Source organism: Larus michahellis, chromosome 6 (assembly GCF_964199755.1).
Source record: "Larus michahellis chromosome 6, bLarMic1.1, whole genome shotgun sequence".
Classification (NCBI taxonomy): Eukaryota; Metazoa; Chordata; class Aves; order Charadriiformes; family Laridae; genus Larus; species Larus michahellis.
Window position 1 is genome coordinate 22,568,378 of NC_133901.1, and position 13,828 is coordinate 22,582,205.

The 13,828-nt window shown below is 39.3% G+C and overlaps 1 protein-coding gene across 3 annotated transcripts in view; it reads left to right on the forward strand.

The window, feature by feature from the left end:
• Positions 1-13,828, forward strand: part of NYAP2 (neuronal tyrosine-phosphorylated phosphoinositide-3-kinase adaptor 2) — a 146,258-nt gene that overhangs the window by 8,717 nt on the left and 123,713 nt on the right. Inside the window, exon 1 of one of the 3 annotated variants that reach the window (XM_074591636.1) lies at positions 4,005-4,136. The exons of the other annotated variants lie outside the window; for them this stretch is intronic. The gene's annotated coding sequence lies outside the window, so the exon portion shown is untranslated. Of the gene's footprint in view, positions 1-4,004; positions 4,137-13,828 lie in introns of those variants that run through there. 3 annotated transcript variants of the gene reach the window in all.

Below are 13,828 nucleotides of genomic sequence, written 5' to 3' on the forward strand. Positions count from 1 at the left end.
AACAATTTTAATTGACAGTTAATGAGAGGAGCACTTGGATGACCTGGCCTCTTGTGCCAATGGATAGCAATGAAATCTCTGCAGCCTCATGGAGAGGAAAAGAAGGTTGAATGGCATAGATATAAATATTTATTATATACGTACTTGCACATTAAAAAAAATTGCATTTTCTTGAGAAGAGGGACAAATTGTGTAATACAGATAAATCATCCAAATGCTAAACTTTCATATGCAAATGGATAGCTTGAGCACAAACTGTTAGGAGGTCCTTTGAATTTTTTCCCCTGGCGTGAATATCCTGTATTTCAGTTTAAGTGATTAAATTTTATGCTACGTCTTGGGTACTGTACATCCAGGTATAGCAGACATGCTGTGCTGGGAATGTTCCAGCAACGCCTCGGTAGTCTGGTAATTTTGATGGAACGTTTAAAGCAAAAGAGCAGCACATACAGTTTGACAGAGGAGGAAGACGCAGCAATGTAAAGCAAAATTATGGCTGCTTTTACGTTCCAGGAAGTAAAATTTTTTGGATTGTCACTAATTTTGTTGGGAGGATAAGACTAATGTGAAACTAAGGTGAATAATGACAGCCATCTGATGGCTTCCAAGCAATGTGTGTTTTGGAACCTTCTGGACTATTATGTTGTCAGCTCAGCTTTTGGGTGATGTTTAGGGGGATTCAAACTATTGAGAAGTCAAAGGCATAGGCTGCTTGTAGCAGGAGCTATACTACACACAATTTCATGAGAGAAAATGTTTTTCCTTGCAGCAGATTAATGTAGGAGGGTTTTTTTGTTTGTTTGTTTTGATTTATGCTGGATATGCCTTTTGTTTCATTCTTGCCATCTTTGTTTAGTGTTCATCTCTCTCTTTAGATTACTGAACAGCTACATAAACTGCAAACCATCCAAGAGGAAACAGTAGTGAGACCCACCTCAAAATGTTTCTTAATATGATGGAGAGGGAAGTTAAGTTCTCTTACATGAAGCAGAGGAAGAATTTGAATCTGTCTCATCTGCTAAGTAAGCACATATAAAAGTGCTAGTCAATAAACTGCTGTTTTAAAGTAGTGAGATGAAGAGTACTTTGTCATCTTACATGGCTGGCTCTTCCCCAGTAAGGAAAATAATTAAAAAAACAAAACAAAACACCAAATTTGTAAATATTTTGAATTTATTGAAACTTCACTATTTGATTAATTTAGGATTAGCTGGAAAAATAAATTCCCCAGTCCTTGTTGCAACTTCTTCATTTGGTGATAAACTATGTTAAACTGTCAACGTATACAGATGTATTCAGAATATAGTCTTCAGAGCTGACAGCTAATTAGGCTGTGCTTTGGCTAACCTGTTTACATGCACTTTAGTATGTGTGACCGTAAAGGTCACTAAGTGCCAGAACAGGTTTTGTTATGAATAAGTTTCTTGGGGCATGAGAGAGTAAGTTGTGGACCTACCTGGTTCTTTATAGTCATCTAGCCAAGTTTCTCTACTGAATCTGAATGGTGGTAACAGTATTTCCTACCTTGTGGTTGGTTTGTGTGGTTTTATTTATTGATCTTGGCACAGTGATTTGATGAAGAGCTCTGGATAGTGCAGATGATTTAGGGCTTAGCCAAACCACGAAATTCTTGTTCATGCTGAGCTGAAATCACTGAGAACAGTGCTGTGCTCCCCAGATACAGAGTCAGAAGACATAAGGAAGATTACCAGCAATATAATGGGTTTATCAGAGGAATAGCATGTATATGTACACGAATCGGAGGCATCAAGATTTCTGGATATAGCGTTCTTCTGTGGCAGGCCATGTGTGATGGTGGTCCCTTCTAAAAGGTGCTAAAGGTGGTCCCTTCTACCCCCTCCCCACTTGGGTTGTCTCAGTAATATTGAGGGGGTAAACAATATACATCTGAAAAAAGACAGTAGGAAAAACACCTTACGAAATCTTGGCAAACGCTGTATTCGTGTCTTTTTTTCTTGTGTAAACTTGGAGAGGTAAAATGAGATATTTATGATCAGCCCTCAATTAGGAAAACTAAAAGCAATAGCAGACTAAGGGAGAACATCTGATTTGACTAAAGGAACCATGATGTCTGAAGTCACTTAGGCTGATTGCAATTGAGTCTGCTCCCTGTAGTAACCTCCAGAGATTCATCCAAGACCATTGTTGTCTATTGAAACACAGCGGACAGGGTTATTGATTTCTTCTTTGTTCTGTACTATTTTCCTTATATCTTTACTTTATCTTGGCAGGTATTTATACTATCTGTAATTCCTGATAGCGTGGCCTAGATAGCAAGTGGTGCGCATGTGCACTGATAACAGTGCTACCAGTCTGGAGACTCCCAAGAGCTGAAAACAATCTCCTTAGCAACAAGGGAGTCATCCCCTGTGATTAATCGCAGGTAGATTTTGAGTAGGAGAGGGGGTTCCAGCAAACACTTTTCTTTTGCTTGTAGGAATCAAAGTAAAGCAGCTAAAAGTCTTTGGCACCTACTGAAAATTACCTAATAGTCCAATTATTGAATTTTTGGAGAAGCTATTCGATTTTAGTGTTCAGATGGTCTCTTTTAGAAGCAGGCTGATTGTGTATATTAACAACATAATAATGAGTAACTTATTCTCTAATAAAGTGGTGGTATTCACACACAACACTACTTGGAAGCAGCTGTTATTTACCTAAATCATCTCATAACCATGCTGAATGACTTAAAAGTTTATTGAAATTCATTAGTCTGAGCAGTTTGGAAACAAGATCTGAAAAATGACCTTAAAAAAAAAAGGCATTTGATTGTATGTTTTGCCTTCCTAAGGATGCATAATGTTGTGTTTCTTCAGTAGCACTGCTGTACATTCAGTGCGATTGCTATCTCATCGTGTGTCATTCTGATAGGTTAATTGTGGGGAAAAATGTATGGATCTATCACACATTGCAGGGGATAAAACACATCGTGTTGGATTGGGGAAAAAACAGCAACTAGTCTTTGTCTGATCTTGCGGGCTGAGTCAGCTGATCTGATCTGAATTTCTGACCTAATTTTAGTATGGTATTTAGCGATCATGCAGAGAAAATAAGGTTAATGTGCTGATTAGTAGCTGAGAGTAAGCCACAATAAATACGTTAGTATATATATTTTGGGCCTAATTTTTAGACCTTTTTTCTTCCATCTTTTATTTGTCTGGTCGCACTACTTGATCATCGTCTGTTCAGGCGGCTGTGTCCAGACCAAGAGAACATGCTGGCACATTGCCCACAGAGCTTATAAATTGCAAATAAAGTTATGAAGCAGTATCATTTTCACTGGCAATAAAGTTGCAGTGCTGTGAGATGTACGTTTGCCGTGATACAATATCTGCCGTAGGCAGCATTTCTGGGAACAGAAGGTAGGTTTGCCTCAGCTGTTATGGGTGCCAGGGAAAAGGTGAGTATTTTGAGTCTACGTAGGGCATCTGTTAGAATGAGCAGTTGCTTTCTGACTCATCCATAATTGAAATACATATATTTAGATACTTTATATCTATTATACGTAGTCCTGCGTGAATACTTCAGCAGCGCTTTTTTTAATTGTATAAATGTTAAATCTTGGTAAGAAAAAAAAAAAGAACCCTCCCCCTCCTCTGAAGGCCAAGGCATGTTGCATTAATCATAGGGAGTGGCTGGGGTTGTACACTTTCATAGGAGATGTATGCTTTCAAAGTCCTGGCTGCTTGGTTTTCGGTGTCATTCAAACTACTGTTTCTGTTGGGGAAGTTGTCATTTGGATTTGTTACACCGCTCTGGTGTAAAGCTGAGGGTGTTAGTGGGCATGAATTTCTACCTGCCAAATCCTGGACTTAGCCATCAAAATATTAATTTCTACTTCTAATGGTTTCCCTTACACGTAGCTCATTCCCAGCACCTAAATGGCTCTGTGGAAAGCCTTGTTTCTGCTTGTTGAGGGAAGTATCCAGACAGATGCTGTCAAGAGGAGGAGCTTTTAGGAGCACTGTTCTCTGCTAAAGCTAGCAGAAATGGGCCAGCCAGCCAGTGGCAGAGTTAAGCTCTTGTAATAAAGAAGGAATTGTAATGACCAGCTGTCATCCTAACCTCTCCTTCCTTTGGCAAATGAAATATTGAAGACTAACCCATCGGCAAAAGTAAGATCATATTTTTCTCTTGCTCTATTTTTATTTTTAGGGTTGTGGAAGGAATTGAATTTGGGTATTATGTGTCTGTAGTTTTCTGTAGTTTCTGTCCTTAGGTTCCTTTGTAAACAGGACATGAGTTATGTGTCCTTCAGCTAAAAGTTAAGTGTTATCAAGCGTGGGCAACAGCAAGCAAATATAAAAATATTTCTATACATGGGATTATGCCAAAAGCTCCGTTCAGCTGAGAAAACGTGTAATCTTAGAGTATATGGACATGCTGAGGTGTTTCTACCAAAAGATTTCTACCAAACTAAAAAATAACCTAAAAAAAATAATTTCATTATGAACATTATTAACATTATAAACATTATAACATTATAAACATTATGAATATTATTTCATTATAACAATGTCTTGAAATCAGAAAAATACTTTAGGTAAAAAAAATGCTTGAAGTACTGTTTCTTCTTTTTCTGAACATTTCTCTGTAGTTGAAATTTTCCATAGTGAACTACACATTTCTAAATTTGCAGGAATACTTATGCCTACTAGATTACAATATGCTTACAGCCAGAACTCATGAAAAATGTGAAGGAAGTGCAATAAATGTTTCAGATCATGGTGAGGCGCTCACTTGAAATACCTGCAAGCACATTATTGAAATGTTATAAATTACAAATTTGTGAACCTGTTGTTACTGGTTTGGTGTTTCAGTGCTGGGTTTTTTTGTGGTTTTGTGTTGTGCTGTTTTTTGTGTTTTTTTTTTTTTTCTTTTTTAATTCAAATCTGAGTTCTCTCAGTGAATGTGATTTTTTGGATATGAGGTCAGTCATATATGCCCCTTTAATCAAAGGGTATGTGTTATAAGGAAGCTTAACTGTGGCAGTGGTTGTTTTTATCATCTTCCTCCCAGACATGTTGCATACCCATTTCATCCTAGATTAAATTATTGCTGTGATAAATAACCTTTATGGTGGAAGTGGCTGATAAGGTGTGATAGAGACTAATTTTAGTATGATTTCAAAACCTTTTTCTCATGAAACTATCATAAGATCTCTTTTGAAGTTGGATTGATGTAAAAAGAGTAGCATTGATAGTTGGGTTTTTTTGTTTTCCTCAAGAGTAAGTAAAATGGTTGTGCAGTCAGTGACCTCCAAATGTATTTTTGTTGCATTTATAAGTAAACAGATGTGATGCTCTAGCCAACAAATCCTCCCTTCCAAATGCTCATATCCATATGGCCGCCTGTATTATTGCCACACAAAATAAACAACAGACACAATGCAAACTATATTATAATACTGTTGCTGTTATTCTGAGAAGTTTTATTTTAGGACAGTCATGCCACAAATGTCATTTAAAATTTATTGTAGAGACTGATAGCCTGCTTGGGAATTCCAAGTACCAAGGAAATTAAATCACAAATCATTTTCAGTTTGGTATTTAAATCTTGATGTTATTTTCAATAAATCTTCCATGATTTTAGGGCTCCTGCCTACAACTTTTACTCTTTTTTGGGGAAGTTACATGATCTCTTCCCCTTCCTCATTCCGCAAATTGCTCAGACATATATTGGCCACTATGGAAGTGGATGCATTTTTGCTCAGGATACATTTGCTATATTTAAAAGTGTAATTAGAAGTGTGGGGTCATAGACAGCGCAGAGAACATCTTAATGGGTTACAGATCCCTTTTCTTGTTAAAATCCAGTCTAAGTGGATCCATGTTATTGGAGACAGGAGGCTGTCTCACCACCTGTGTAAATGAGTGAACTGGCCTTGTTCCATTTCCATTTGGGCACGTGTACATACAACCTACGGGCTGGGCCTCCTCGGCAGACTGAGTCATTCTGGAGGAGGTCTGTTGTGCCACTGTGAGACAGTCCTTGACATACCATTGCTGAAAGATGCTGGGGGGCATATGGATCTGAATGTCCAGTTTTTAATTATTCATTCCCATTCCATTTTTATTTCTATGGGTTTTTTCCTCACTATCTCTTTATTACTCTTTAACTATAGGATGTGGGATTGTAATTTTAACCTGATAGTTAATATTATCCAGTACTGTCTCTAACCAAAAAGCCTGCATTAGCAAGACAGAGATGCATGTAGAGCTGTGGGGAAGTGGATATTTTGCACAACACACTAGGGATCTGGTGGTGCTGCTCTTTCTCGTCAAAGATTTCCATTTGTTTGGAAAATGTCTTCAAGTATATTATGAAATTGATAGAGTAAAGCAGAAATAAATCAAAACTGTTATTGTGAAGACTGGATTAAAAAAAATAAGAATGTTTTGAAGCATGCCCAGATGGAGTCTTTATCAATAATCTAGGATGGACTTCATTAATGGAAAAATACATTGAGTAAAACAGCACAATTAGTATGCCCTGTAACATTAATAAAATCTAGCCTAGGACTACTGGCAAAATTGAAGCATAGATCTGTTCTGGTTCAAGGCTTCCAGTAACCAAAAAGTACTCCATGCTGAAGTTCACTGACACCTGACAAATGTTGTAATTGCCTGTGACATGAATTGAGAACTCATGTTACAACCTGAAGGACAAATGCTAGTACAGAAGACGTGGAGAAAGTAATCTCATGACCCATAAGTAGCAAAATTGCAGCAAGCCACACTCCTACATGTTCATGCAGGTTCAGCCACATGCACTTTGCAAATTCTGCCAAAACTGTCTGTAATACGCACTGGGAACATGCAGCACTGGTCTGAGAACCCCGCGGAACTGAAGGTCTCTGCTAGCATTAGAATAGTATGAGTGACTCTGTGCCTTCAGGAATATCCATTGTTTAACAATACCTGTTCATACAGTCAAAGGAAAACAAACATGTTCTTTGAGCGGAACAGCTCGGTGCATTGCTCTTTCCAGGGCCATAAATCACAGCTGGATTTTGCTGTTGTTAATAATAATAAAGATTACTTCATGCCCCACCCAGCTGGCAGGCGTTTGTTCCCTTTGCATATTCTTCTTCTCAGCACCCTTCTGACAGGTTACACGTGCTTTTTTTATTTATTTATTTCGCTCCACAGCAAAGCACAAACATAGTATGGTGCTTAGAAATTTAATTGGGATGTTTATTTTCTCAGCCTGAAGAAGAGAAGTCTGCTCTTGGGTATACCCCTGAAAGCAGAGAATGTCAGCACAGGCCACCTCTGCAACAGAAACGTCTGGTGATGGGCATCTTGTTGCCGAGTTATGCTAGATCAGTGGCTAACACTTGTACGAAAACAGGAATGTGCACACGCCCTGATGAGGTTTTCATGTGATTGGATTAAAATGGGAGTAAGGAGAAATTGGAGAAGAAATGGATTGCAGAGACATTACTAGCTGTAGGTTTTATGATTAATTTGAGACTCTTTATTTTTCCTTCTGGCTTTCCACTCTAGTTTGACTTGTAATCCTAAATCTGCTTCAAAATATTTTTAAAAACCCCAGAAAAACAAAACACTACCACAAAACCAACCAACTGAAAGAAAAAAACCAAACCACCATTTCAAGTGTGTCCTTAGCACAGGGCCTTCCTTCAAGAACGCAGAGCCAGCAGGCATCCCCTGTGCCGAGGGGCAGCGGGGGGGCTGGCAGGGAGCGGGCACCACTCAGCGCTGGCGACAGCCCCGCTCGGCTGGGGGCTGCCTGTGCTGGGTGCTGCTGGTGTAGGACGCTGCAGCTCCCCGTGCCAGCTGCCGGCAGCCTGCGAAAGTGAGCTGCTTCAGTCCCGCAGAAGGCAATCATAAGTGGAACTGCTTTTTATTTTATTTTTTTATTGCACAGAACCCGAGGACCCCAAATGGAAATTAGATTCCTCTGAAACACTAACCCGGTGCGCACATGCAGCACAAAGCGGCTCACAGCATGAGCTGAAATTGTACCCAACAGGTGACTAAAGGGACAGCTGAAGAGTTAGGGGACTGCTCATTTCCTTCCCTATATTAGTACAGCAAAGAATAAACTGAAGTGTATCCCCAGTGGTTGTGATGAATTACATCCCGCAGTACTCTCTGAAAGCTAGAGAGAAACAAATGCGTCCAACAGACTCTGGCAGATGTTTCTGGAATGTGTCAAGATTGAGAGGGCCACAGCCAGCTAAAACCCACAGAAATATTCCTGTCAACAGGAGTGTTACTGGACAAAACTGTAACATTTTAAAAGATCAAAACTGAGAGTAACTATAGGGTTTACCATAAATTAATGAGGTTTACCTGAGTTTAATCCATTTCTCCTTTGGGTGGATTATATAGGGCGTATCTCACCAGTAGATCCTCTGCTAGCTGAGGGCACTTTAGTTATTAAGTTGAGATCACATGTTAGGAGCCATTAAGTGAATTGCTTTGTAGAGCCTTTCCCTGAATGCTAGGGCAAATGCAGTATTTCATACCCTTAGCTAATTTCATGCTGTAATTTAATTTCTGAAACATACTTTTAATTGAATCTTTAAAGACAAAAGGAAACTGCCGAGTCCTTTAGTATTGCAAAAGTGATTGTTTAAAAATGTAGCCCATCTAGAGAATAATTTCCTATAATTAAACGTAAAGTTTGTTTTGCTTCTCTGCGTGCAGCTATGGAGAAGCAAATTCCTGCTGTCTGCAGAGATCTCAGGCTGAAGTAGAGGTACTGGGGGATGTGAGAAGTTATTTATGTTATGCTCAGCTTTGTAACTCTGACATGAGACAATCCTGCAGCCCGACACAATGTGCAACAAGTAAACAAAGAGAGGCTAATTAAAAAAATAGTTTTCTAACACCAAAATCACATTAGTAGGAGCTCTGACTAGTGATCTCATTTTTCTGATTTTTGGTAATGAGATGAACTTGAGAGAGATGTCAGCAATTTCGTAGTAAACAAACCCAAGTAGCACAACAAAATCAGTTATTTGTATCTTGAAACTGCATCCAATATTTTAGTGGTTAGGTTTTTGTATTTATCTTCAGTAAGCAGAGAGATTCAAGGTAGTTTCAGTAAAAATCCCTATAATCTGTTCTGCAATTTTGTTATGGGAGAAACATTTTGATTGGATCAGTAGTGATGCAGGTCTTCAATTTTATGAACATCTGATTAAAAATAATAACAATCAACACTAAATGCAGCCCACTCTAATGGAGAGGAAATCCTGGAGCAATGTTTTGTGTTTTAGTATTCTGATTCCTTTAAATCAGCAAGTGATCTGCAATGGAGATTTTCCCTTTTATTGCTATTGAAGGAAAACCTATGATACACAGTGGCAGAAAGATGTGTGTGGGGACCTGGAGAATCTAAGTGGAGTAAGATGCATAAGGTTAAAAAAGAGAAGGATCTGAAATTAACCCATGAAGCCCCAACACGTTATATTCTAGTAAAGGGAAAGAACAAAGCAATGTCTTGTTGGGAGAGCTCTACACTTCCACGTGCCCTGAGTTGGTAATAATTACAGGCATGAATGGTGCCATAGGTTTTGAGACCAGCCCCAGGTAAGTGATGGAAAAGTTTGGAAGCCAGTGTAGGGGCAGCAGGGAATCCATTTGGCTTTAACTCAAACTTAATTTTTATTTTGTTTTCTTGCTGGAAGGAAACACAGAGAGAATCAATTGTCTTTTCAATACGGTTATCTGTTTTCGAGTACTTCAGCACAGAGACAAAGGGCTAACTTTTATTAAAAATTCTAATTGCATTGAGGTCTGCCTGCTTTTACATAATTGCTCAGAGGCTTGGGCGCTCACTCTTTGTAGTTAGGCTCCTTGTAATTTTTTCTTGAAGGTTGTTGATTCTGTAGTATCAGAAATTATTTCAGCACTTGGATACCTTTTCTTTTGGAGCAGTAGTACATATGAAAATCACCTGAACTTGTATTAAATGCTGAAGGTCAAGGTATGCCGAAGGTCCTTGGGCATTTCATGGTAGATCCTGGCACCATAGTGAGGTGCCTAAAAGTGCAGGAACAGCATGCCTTGTTGCAACCGACCTCAGTCAGGTCAAAGAGTCCTATGGCTGCCCCTACAGGAACAGAATCATCTCTATTAACCTGGCTTCGTGTTTGCAAGTAGCTCCAGCCATATCCTGTGTCCTGGTTTGGGGTGGAGCAGAGCCAACTTTCTGTTCAGTGGGAGGCTCTTGCTCACACTCATTGCTGTGTCAGCCAGGGTCAGCTGAGTTGGGTGTTTACCCCATGGAGGGGTAGCACCTGTGGGGAAGAGGGGATAGGACAGGTGACCCAAACTGACCAATCGGTCACATCCATCCCAGCTGCTGTGCTCAGTATGCAAGCTGAGGGATTGAAGTAGTCTCCAATGGACTCTTCTTCAATGACTCTCTTTCTTTGATGACTGATGCCCAAGGAGGACCCTGTCTGCTTATCTGCCTTTGATCCTGGTTAGTGTGTTCCAGTTCCCATTTGTCACTGAGTCCAGTCTGGAACTTCCCCAGTGCCTGCTGGTGACATCTGCCTGGGAGCTTGGTACGGTTTTGTATATCTTGTATATATTGTATCTATTTCATTATTTCCTTTTTTATTTTATTATTATTTCATTACATTAGTTTAGGTTTTTCTGAACCCTAAAATCTCTTTATCTCTCTTCTTTCTCTCCTTGGAGCAAGAGGTTGGGGAGAGCATCTGTCATCTTGTCATTGGCCAACCCGGCCCAAACCACGCCATCCTGTCACCGAGCTAGGAACAGCAGCCCATATGATGCAGGTCTTCATCAGCATGTTGCATTAGCAAGCTGCTTAATTTTGGTACCAGATGTTAAAACTCTGATGATATGTTTTCTACCTCAGTGTCAAGAACATCTTTCACAGGAATCTCTTGTGTTGTCAGCCTGTGGATTACCACATAAAAAAAGCAATGACTGAATTTTAGAGCTGGTTTGACATTTTTTTTTTATTATTTTGCTGGAAAAATTTTCCCTGTTCCTCTCTCTACCAGTTATATCTGTGTTTTGAGGGCTGAAGCAGAAATAGAATTTTCTGTGTATTTAAATGGAAAAGTATACTGAAATTCATGTACTGCAACATGTGCTAAATACATTGCTGCATTCAAAGACTGAACTGATAGTGTTTGCGTTACATGGCTTATTGTTTTGAGATTAAAAGTTTTTAATCAGCATATCGCAAATACCATTTCACAGATAATTTAAATTGTTTCAGCTGTACATACAAACTGTTACGCTGAGCAAAGCGCAGCTTTTTTCCCTAGGAAATCGTATCCCTGCATTGTTAATCTGAATTCTGCTACGTCTGTGATGAAGCAGATCAAGAACTGCATATGTACTTGCCATGGCAACCCCTGTATCACATGACACACGCGCTAGTTCGGCCAAAGAGCTTCATGGCTTATTAAACAGGCACGCACAGACCCAGACACGCACCATTTTGCCATGTGACTGCTCTAGCCCTGGCAGCTTTTTAAAGGGGAACTGTATTTGAGCATCGTAGTGTTTTCATTAGCATCATCTTGCCTGAGTTCCTTCCTCTCCTCTTCAGTTCTGTGTTGAGTTTTTAAAAAATGGGTGAAGGTTGACAAGACTCTGATTATAGGTATTTTCTTCTGTTTGTCTTTCATTTGGAAAAAAAAAATCTATGTGCGAAGATAAAATGTGGTTTTTATGTGTTTTATGTGTTTTAATGTGTTTTAAAAACACATAAAATCTATGTGTTTTAAACTTTTTTAAATTAGAAATTAAGAAGCTCTTTGGTGAAGTTGAGTGAACAATATACTGCTTTTTTTTTGGTCATGTTTTCTGCTGTCACCTCCTGTGAGCTTTTACTATATTTCAGGAGAGTAAATGACAGAGCAAAAAAAACCTTGTTCCATTCCAGTATCGACAAAGCATTCCCAAAACATTTGCCTGAAAACACCTTTGCCTCCTTGCTGCTTTAACATACTTCCTCTTACACCTGATGATGATGACAACAATGATCTCTAGCTCCTCACCCAGCAAAATGTAGCCTGATACAAGGTTTTCCGAACTTTGCTTGTTTAAGATAAGTTATGTGTGGTGCTTGATTAGCAAATTTGAGGGGCTGCAATCTGAAGGGAATGAGTGGCGGTGAGCAAAGAGAAGTTAAGAGGTGGGGCTGGTATTGAGCGAGTATTTTTGTCTGCACCTTAATGTTCCCAGTGCAAAGGAGAAAGAAGAGCAGAAATGCAGTCCTGTCCCAATTCCATTGCTAAAGGGCAGGCATGGTGTATGCTGCTGCTGGTGTCATCTCTGCTGCCCGCTGGCACTGTTCTTCAGAAGGAGCATGCCTGCTCAGAGAGAAGGAGCATCCACTCAGAGAGGAGCTGCCGGAAAACTGATTCTCTACCAAAACAGCACACAGTGGAAAGGAATCCCTTTCCCATTCTCTTTACCTTTCCTCTGTCGGATGCCTGGCTGAAGTGGCATGGTTTTTCTTTCTCATCTAGTTGGAACCTAGTTTTGTGGCAAGCACTTCATTTGAGCCCAGATACATCGCCAGGTGCCTGACTAAAATGGAGAATAACACTCTGCACAGCAACAAAACATTCTGAAAAGACTGTATTAGTCTTAATTAGTAATTTCCCCCCCCAAACCCCTGTTATTTAGTCTCCGATGTCTGCTATGCAGGTGCAATTTACCAAGAATTACAGAGAGACCAACTCTCAAGTCCATGTGCTGAAATTAATAATTTCTGTGATTTATGGTGTTGCTTTTGAACTTAAGGAAAATATATTTTCAATGTCCAGTTGCAGTCTGTCAGATTTTCACCTTCATTTCCCAAGTAATCAGTCAAGGTGCAAAGACTTATAATTAATGCTCTTTAGTGAGACTGCTGGTTCCTTGTGTTCTGTTTCAAATGAGTTTATTGTTTGGTTACCATTTTGGAGATGATCCATGATAAGGGAGCAATAACCTGCTTTGGGAATTAATTGAAAGAGGTACTTGTACATAAATTGGCCATTAAATAGAGCAGCAGTATTATGTTTGTTATTAGGGACACAGATAAGAAAGTTACTCTTTTCTGAAGTGTGTATTCGTGCATCTCTGCCAGCAATTGTACAAGGATTCTAATGCAAAATCAGCATTTATGTAAGGAGACATTTTAAGATGGTGCGTAATAAAAAATCTTTCAGCAGGATAAGGTATTTTAGGTTACTGTTTTAATTGTATTTTATGACAGTACTGATTTTTCAGCATCTTTAACTGCTTTGTTATTAATACCTGCTCTGATATTACTAAGAGGGAACGAGAACTTAGAGATCATTCCTTTCCTAGGAAGACACTGAACAAAGGCCCTGTGCACACCACTGAAATGTAGTGAAGATTTTTACAACCACTCCTAGCAGTCTGCTACTGCTGCGTAATCCCAGGTCTGCAGAAGCGGAGCAGTGGCAGCAATATCTCCCCTTTCATGTGCAGCGAAAAGAACTGCCTTTTCAGAATTCCTCCATGCCTATGAGCAGGATTGCATTTTCAAAAAAGATTACCGAAATCAAATCTTTTCTGACAAACTGACCCAAACCTCTCTTCTATCCCAGAATTTCAATTTTCCTTTCTTCAGTTAAATAATTGGGAGTTTTGCTATCTAAAGGTTTGTATTTAAACCACAGGTTTCTATATTGTATTTGTTTACAGTTAACAGCAGTGGAAAAGGCTGTTTAGGCTCATGACAAAATATTTTGACTAGCCTCTTCCTACTTACTCATTTATTTGTCCTCAGTATATGTTTATGGTAAATTGTTTTCCCAAGAGGT